The following is a 9,226-nucleotide window of genomic DNA, read 5'->3' as shown; positions in this document are numbered from 1 at the left end:
ACGGCCATGCACCACCACCCACCGAATCAAGAAAGAGCTATCAATCTGTCAATCCTTCCGGTGTCCGGGCCTGGTGAGGTTTCCCGTGTTGAGTCAAATTAAGCCGCAGGCTCCACTCCTGGTGGTGCCCTTCCGTCAATTCCTTTAAGTTTCAGCTTTGCAACCATACTTCCCCCGGAACCCAAAAGCTTTGGTTTCCCGGAGGCTGCCCGCCGAGTCATCGGAGGAACTGCGGCGGATCGCTGGCTGGCATCGTTTATGGTTAGAACTAGGGCGGTATCTGATCGCCTTCGAACCTCTAACTTTCGTTCTTGATTAATGAAAACATACTTGGCAAATGCTTTCGCTTCTGTTCGTCTTGCGACGATCCAAGAATTTCACCTCTAACGTCGCAATACGAATGCCCCCGCCTGTCCCTATTAATCATTACCTCGGGTTCCGAAAACCAACAAAATAGAACCGAGGTCCTATTCCATTATTCCATGCACACAGTATTCAGGCGGGCTTGCCTGCTTTAAGCACTCTAATTTGTTCAAAGTAAACGTGCCGGCCCACCCAGACACTCAATAAAGAGCACCTTGGTAGGATTTCAACGGGGTCCGCCTCGGGACGCACGAACACGCACGAGGCGGTCGCACGCCTTCGGCTCGCCCCACCGGCAGGACGTCCCACGATACATGCCAGTTAAACACCGACGGGCGGTGAACCAACAGCGTGGGACACAAATCCAACTACGAGCTTTTTAACCGCAACAACTTTAATATACGCTATTGGAGCTGGAATTACCGCGGCTGCTGGCACCAGACTTGCCCTCCAATAGATACTCGTTAAAGGATTTAAAGTGTACTCATTCCGATTACGGGGCCTCGGATGAGTCCCGTATCGTTATTTTTCGTCACTACCTCCCCGTGCCGGGAGTGGGTAATTTGCGCGCCTGCTGCCTTCCTTGGATGTGGTAGCCGTTTCTCAGGCTCCCTCTCCGGAATCGAACCCTGATTCCCCGTTACCCGTTACAACCATGGTAGGCGCAGAACCTACCATCGACAGTTGATAAGGCAGACATTTGAAAGATGCGTCGCCGGTACGAGGACCGTGCGATCAGCCCAAAGTTATTCAGAGTCACCAAGGCAAACGGACCGGACGAGCCGACCGATTGGTTTTGATCTAATAAAAGCGTCCCTTCCATCTCTGGTCGGGACTCTGTTTTATTTATTTTTTTTTTTTTTTTTTTTTTTTTTTTTTTTTTTTTTTTTTTTTTTTTTTTTTTTTTTTAAAAAAAAAAAAAAAAAAAAAAAAAAAAATACTTTATTGATACAACATCAACTATTATGAAACAATCAATTGAGAAGATAATATGATACAAAATATTCAATAACAAAACATTGTATGCTACACACTAACCCACCACCTTATCTAATTAGTGGGTCTAGTTATTATACTAAGAACAAGCAGCTTTACTACATGATTTATGGCACTCACTATGGACAGGGTTAATCTAATTAAACTAATCTGGTTATTCTAAATCTAACTGACTACTCTGCAGCGTTACAGGTGTGCCAGTGTGAAATACAAACCTACTAACTGGCCTGCTCACTGAGCTAATCCCAGTGAGCATGCCCCTGGCACTGGGCTGGCCTACTACTTTTAAATCGCTGCAGTCCCTACCTATGTTAGTGGTGTTAGTTTTCTAAATGTACGATGTTCTAATAACTACTCCTTATATTATCTTTAGTGCTTGTGTCAAGTCCAAGAATGGTGCTCCCGCTCCCCTAATCCAGTAGCGCGGCGGATTCCGGCTGTGGGACAGCCGGCCAGTACCGCGCTTGGCGGAATCGCAGGTGCACCCGAGTCTTCATCGGGTTGTTTTTTGTTGTCTATCCGAGTTGATTATTGATGTAATCCCTCAAGATCTTCTGGGATATTTCATTTGCCAAATTGCTGAGGACATTGAAAGTCTCGGCACGTCGCAGTAGGTTATATGTATTTCTGCTTGGCAGTTGATTCCTAAGTTCGAGCGCCACATCGTCATACAACGTGCAGTCGTAGACGACATGTTCGGGTGTTCCATCCGGAGCACCACAGTCGCACGCTGGTGTTGCCCGTTTTCCAAATCGACATAAATATGTCGGATATGGCCCGTGACCTGTAAGAAAGTGCAGCAAACCTCTGCTCGGCTCAAAATGTTTCATTTGAAGCCTTTCTCTGATATTCGGAAGTAGTCGATATACCCTTCTCCCCGTTTCTTCAGTTTCCCATTGCTGTTGCCATAACTCTTCGCCCCTTCTCTTTATTGCGTATCTATCCCCAACTTGTACCCCCAAGATTTCCCTAGTCTTTTCTATCTTTCCTTTTGACACCCAATACCACGCCCCTTGTTCTCTAATTTTTATGTCTAAGGGACATAATCCTATTATTGTCAGTAAGGCCCCCCCAGGTGTTGTTCGGTATGCCCCAATTGATCGCAACAGCATACTCCGCTGCACCCTTCTCACAGTCACAGCAGGCACCACCCTCGTGAGCCTGTGTGCCCAGACCCCGCTCGCATATCCTATTAAGGATGTTAAGATACTATTGTGATAAAGTTTGATCAGGTTGGGAGGTAGGTGAAATCTTCTATGGCCTATACTAATTAAATTGTTTAAAATTTCTAATGCTCGTTGTGTAATGTTTTCTATGTGTGTATTGTAATTCCATTTCTCATCTATTGTGACTCCTAGATATCTTGCCTCTCGACGCCGAAGAACTGGAGTTCCCTCAATTCGTACGGTTGGGTTTCTGACAAGACTGCCTTTTAGTAGTAGATATGTGGATTTATGTGGTGCAACTTTCATCTTTGCTTCTTGGCACCATTTCTGAAGTATATTAATAGCTTGCTCTACTTTGGGTTCTAGTTCCTCTCGGCTACGGCCGCCTACCAACAGGAGGAGGTCGTCAGCGTAGGCTATGGCGTCTAGCACATCCTCGCTTAGTTGTAGTTTCTCTAGGAGGGGCTCTATGTTGATGTCCCAAAAGAGTGGCCCCAGAACTGAACCCTGGGGACACCCCTTCGTGATGGTTTTGCTTGTTCTTCCGCTAGGCGACGATAGCCATACCTCCCTGTCCATGCAATAGCTCCTCAGACAGCCATAGAGGGGCCCTGGACACTCCTTCTCTCGCAAGCGAGAGAAGAGCGAAGGCCACCACAGGTTGTCGAAGGCGCCACTGATGTCCACCATGATGCCTACCACATACTTACACGGGGTTGAGCTACAGACCTCAGCTGCCAGGGCAATTGCGTCAGACGCCGATCGCCCCGGTCTAAAGCCGAACTGCCTGTCGCTCATCCCGTGCAGTATCCTATGCGCTGCGAGTCTGTCAGCTAGTAGCTTCTCTAATAGTTTCCCTAGATTATCGAGGAGACAAATTGGCCTATAGGATTTGGGTTCTACGGGGTCCTTATCCTTTCCTTTATTAATGATTATTACGTTGGCCCTCTTCCAGATTTTGGGGAAGCTTCCTGTTCTTAAGCATTCATTGTACAGTCCCGTGAGAGACGCCACCAGCTGGGGGGCGAGGAATTGCACCACTTCTGCGATTATGCCGTCCGGCCCCGGTGCTTTGCCCTTTTTTAATGATTTAATTTGCTCAGCCACTTCTTCCTCTGAGAACGGGTACACCATGGTGTTATTGGTGTATTCGTTTAGGTCCTCCCTGCGAATTTGTTTTTGGAGGTCGTCCTCCTCATTTGCGTCGTCATCTGGCAGTAGTGTGCGCAGAAGAACTTCAGCGGTTTCCTGCCATGACTCTGTCATTCTATCTCCATCTCTGATCGTAGAGAGAACCGCAGGGGACCTGATTTTTTCCCTGACCAGTTTATAGGGTATTCCCCAGGGATCTATGGCTAGCTGGCCCAGAACATATCTCTCCCAACTTTTTATTCGTACTTGTTTTAATTCTTTTTGAAATTGTTCTTTTTCTTCCCTATATTGTTGTAGCCAAAACTGTTTTTCTTGCCAGACGGCACTTCGCTGGTAGTACTTCCTCGCCCGTCTTACAGACTGACGCATGCGCTCAAGGTCAGCAGACCATGGTGATGGGGAAGCCGCCACGGCTCTCCTCCTGGTTGGCACAGCGGCTTTGACCGCTCTGACTATCGACCCTACCAGTTCTTCGGCGTATGTGTTTATGTCCATGTCACCCTCTGGCAATGGCGGAATGTCACACTCCCGAGCCAGGCAGTCCCAATCGGTTTTATTATAATTTAACTGAATTTCCCATCCTAGGTCCCAGCGGCACCCTTCTTCTTTAAGGAGGAAGGTAATTAGGTTATGATCACTTGTAGTGGCGTGTTCACTGACTTTCCAGCCTTCGATAATACTGATGGCGTTTGCAGTTGCCAGCGTAACATCGATGTTTGTTCCCTGCCCTCCACCTCCACTGTAGGTGGGGGGATTGCCAGGTTTGTTTGCCACTACAAGTTGGGAAGCCATGATTAATTCTTCGGCCTTCTCGCCATTTGCATCCCTTGTGCCGCTGTACCACATAGGAGATTTAGCATTAATGTCTGCTGTAACAATAATTTTGCGTCCGCGTAGTGTCGTGATAATTCTTGCTAGACGGTCTAAGAAATCTTCAAAGTTTCCTCCATACTGAAAGTACATATTCACAAGATATATTAATCCTAGCGGTGTTTGTAATTCAACTACATTGCAATGACTATTTGAAAGTTGTGTTAATGCAGTAGCCCTAAGTGCCTTGTTTGTAACTATCACGACTGCCTTTGGCTCTTCTCCGGTGGTGATAATCTGCCAGGAGGCAGACATAAAGGAAATCTGCCCCGCCCTGGAGTATGGCTCCTGCAGACAGACTACATCCAGTCTCATCTCCTCCACTACCTTCCGGAGCTCCTGCATAACCAGCCGACTATTGTGGGTATTTAATTGTCCTAGAATGATCTCTGATGTCATGGGAAGTAGGTATGGAAGTAACAATCAGGCCATGGTTTATTATAATCTGAGGCAATTCGGCCGTTCGCAAGTACAGATTGCACATAGATTTCCTGCATGTTAAACTCCTCACCTCTTCTCTCGAAAACCCTTCTGAGCAGGTCACGCAGAGCTCCGAAATCTGTGGGAAGATTCATTGACTTTAACTGTATCCTATCCACAGCCTCCATTGTCGAGAAGGTGACCTTCCTGCCATATTTATGTCCTATACGTACGACGTGCCTGAGTGCTGTAGTAAGGATAGCCGGCTGCTCCAAGCGTGAAAGTTGCATTGCTAGCTCCAGATTCGGATAGATCCTTCTAGGATCGGGATCTGGAGCTCTCGGAAATATTTCCATGTTCATTGTACTTGTGATTGTACTATCTTGTACAATGGTTTGGAGAGGTCCTTTCCGGAGCGGAACAATGCTATTACTTTCTTTTGGCTGTAGATTATCTTCTATTTCCTCCTCTGGCTCCGTCTGTATGCATAGGTCAGTCATATTTGGCTGTTTCGAGTTTGTTTGGTCAATATTGGTGTGAAAGCTTTCTGCCTCTGGGTTGAGCGTCGAATTGATACTCAAAAAATCCAGAGTGTTGGGCTTTGCTGAGATGTCTGGGTTGTTCGTTTCTTCTATTTCTATTTCTGCTTCTGATTCAGTTTGGGTACTTATATCAACCACGTTTATTTCTTTTTTCTTGGTTTCTTGTAGAGATTTTAGAAATTCCTTGAATTTCTTGGCTCTTTCAGCGTCCCTTCTCTTTTTACTGGGGGACTTTCTTTTATTGGTTGATCTGATTATTTTATTATTATCAGCCATAATCCGTTCTAGAGATTAGGCGTTGCTCTAGTAGTTTATAAGTTGGGCAATTCCTTCCAGTTGTCCCACATGTCTTTTTGCCCCTTCGTATACATGGTATGCATACAGCGGGCTTCTTGCAGTCTTTTCTCACATGATTTTCCTCTCCGCATCTGGAGCAGGCCGGCTTCCTCATACAGTATTTATGAATGTGGTCAATGTCCCCACAATTATGGCATCTGGGTACAATTAGGTAATCTTTCACGTTTATAGCGTGAAAACCTATGTACACCCTGCCCATAGTTGTCAGTGTTCTCCATAGTCCCCCTGTCACCTCGGCAACATGGTGAACTACATCCCTATCCCTTGGCCCTGTCTTGAATCTAAGTTTGAATTCTTTTAAAAAGGTTTCCATGCTTATGTTCGAATTTTCCAGATTTTGTTGATACAATGTCTCACAGAGGTCCTCGTCCGTCATTGACTTTGGGACATCGTACAGAATAACCAATGGGTTCCGCTTTCGGGGGGGTTCGCATTTTACTGACTTGCATAGTTTTTGATTCTCTAGAAGTTTATTTTTGTCTTCCTCCGAAGCTACGTCTACTATGACTACGTTTTTAGTTACTTTAACTTTGTTTATTCTAATCTTTTCTCTAACGGGATTAACTGTGGTTGCGAAAACTTCCTGCACTTTCTTTATATCTTGGCCGGGTAATGGTCTCAGGAAAACTGCCGTATCCGGCCGTTTAGTGACCTTTGCTATGGTCTCTCTGGTTGTTTGGGTCTTTGGCGTAGCTTGTGCTACGACACCAGCCCATGTCTTGCCAGGTTGTTTTCTGAGTCTATCGTTTTCCTTTTCTAACTCTTCGATTCTGCCTTCTAATTTCGCATTAGCTATCGCCCATGCCGCTAACTCATTCTTAATCGCCTGCACTGCAGCCTGACTTATTTTCCCATTCTTGATATTTTGGTCTAGAAGCTGTATGATCCTCATGTGTCTTTCAAGATTGCTTTCGTCAGAATTCCGATCCAAGCCTTCCTGTGGCGAGGGATCAGAGAGCATCGAAACCCTTACGGGCGCACTTAAATCGCTTGTCTCTTCTGTGGCCATCATTGTTAGACAAGCGAAAAAAGGGGTTGGAAGCCCGTCTCTTACCCCGGACCGGCTCCTCTGGCATGGGGGAGGACTAAAATGCAGCTCGCCCACCAACCTCGTCCTTAGGTCAAGGGCACCCTTGAGCCGCCGAGTTCAGTACACCGTTTCCAGTGTCCTGGTCCCCTTCAGTGGCCTCGTCATCGTCGATTTCTCCCAGCGCTTACCGGCAAGTGCACCCCGCACTCCGGAGAAGCGGATGCACTTCTCGTCCTTCGCCGTCTACTAGCCCGAGCTCCCACCTAGCAGGCCAAGGACCCGCTCCTACTCAGGTGGCGGGCCGGTCACCCAGTCGTTCGACGGTCTGGACCCAGCTAACCTGGCCCAGGCGATGTCACCACCCCCTGGGTTTGGCAGAACACGCCCCGGTTACCCACGGGCGCGGCGAAGCGCACTTGCCGACTCGCGCCGAGGTCCCACGCCGACAAACGTGGTCGCTGGCATGCAGAGCACCAGCTGGTTTGTGCCCTGCGAAAAAATAAGGAGGGACAGATGGTTTGTCCCTCAGACACAGCTCCCCCTGTGCCACGCACCCTTCGCTTTCGCTTCGGGTTGGGGGAGTTTAACGTCCTACCTTGACGGGAGTTTAACGTCCTGCCTTGACACATGACAACCCTCACCGTTCCACAGCCCGGAGATGTTATGAGAATGATGATGTGATAAGAATGATGGTATGGCCCGGGTCTTATGTTGTGGAGTTTGACATCATCGAGACGGTGCGGCACTCAAACCCGAGTTACGTTCCCCGGAGGGCCTCCACACGTACTGGGGGATCATGGCCGACCATGTCTCACCCACCGCTTTTGATAATTCACGGTGGGCCAGTGCGGACAGTGAGGATTGCACCCATTTAAGGGCTAGCCTTTTAACGTCATGCATAGACGGCCCTTCCCGTGTTAGCTTCACCCCATCTGAGGGGGTTACTGAGCGCCGGGGCCACGTCAAGGCCACGGGATAGGACATTACGGTCCCCGCCCCACTCAGGTTCCTCTGAGCCTCAGAGCACTTCAGACTTCCTGAAGGTTTCCGGGAATCAGAGGGTCTCCTGGCGGTTTTAACCCAGTTACGGAAGGCAACACACCTTCCCCGGGTGGCGCCACGCAGACCGATTTCCCGTGCGTCGGAATTTTTTTACGCCAATTGGGACCACATAAGGAACTACCCCGACGATCTACGTCTAGCATTCCTGGCACCTACATCCCAACAACGCATTGACGAACTTGCTATTACATTTTATGGCAACAAAATTAATTATGCTGCTGCTGTGATAGTGTTAGAAGAGTTGTGGTATTATAAGCCTAATTTAGAACAATTGATTGCCCAATTCAGGGACGCGTATAGAGAGTATGTATTTATGCCAAACGGAATAAGGTGTGCTAATCCTTATTTTGATTTCCGTCAGGGTAGATACAGACCTCTGTGGTACACATATTAGAACCTCAATTTTATATTCCTACACACACACACACACCCATATTCAGAGAGACAGCAATAAAATAGAAAATGGCCTCACGTGTAGTGAGGTCTCCTAATCAGGGTAGACCTAAGTATAGGCTTGTCAACAAGTTGGAAACTGAGAAGCAGAAGTGGCAGTGTACCTGTAAATACGAATATTGTCTGCACTACCGTCGGGACATATTATTGAGGTTGTATTATGTGCTGGACATTTCAGGATGGCGTATCACCTCCGTCCCGCTCTGGGATTCACTAGAGATGAGTATGAAGATGGTACCCGTCGTGTACAACCGTCCGAAGCCAGCCAACATAACAATTCTACTTCTTCAGAGGAGCCTGGGCGTTCGTCGGAGACTACACAACTTGCAAATGACGACGGATGGGATTTGCCGTTGTCGCGCTTGCCAGCGCACCTACTCGGAGTTAATGTTAGAATAGAACGACTAACCTTAGACGATAGAGCCAATAAAAAAATATTTGAAGATCAGGGAGCCTTGGAAAGGGTTAGAATCGCATGTACTAACAAACTAGGTGAATTCAGTCTTAAGCCCGATAGGTCCTCAGGTGTTCCATGGAGGAAATATAGTAGGCGTAATGCCTTTAAATTTGTCACATATTCTAAACCAGAGACTGCAGCTGATATTGCAAAAGTAAAATCATGGACAGACTTAGAAAAGGAATGTAAAGTTAAAAATAAAATATTTCAAGGCTCTGTTTGCATGTATTAGCTCTAGAATTACCACAGTTATCCAAGTAACGTGGGTACGATCTAAGGAACCATAACTGATTTAATGAGCCATTCGCGGTTTCACCTTAATGCGGCTTGTACTGAGACATGCATGGCTTAATCTTTG

Source organism: Schistocerca cancellata, unplaced genomic scaffold, assembly GCF_023864275.1.
Source record: "Schistocerca cancellata isolate TAMUIC-IGC-003103 unplaced genomic scaffold, iqSchCanc2.1 HiC_scaffold_338, whole genome shotgun sequence".
NCBI classification, from domain to species: Eukaryota; Metazoa; Arthropoda; class Insecta; order Orthoptera; family Acrididae; genus Schistocerca; species Schistocerca cancellata.
Note: the sequence above shows the minus strand (reverse complement) of the source record.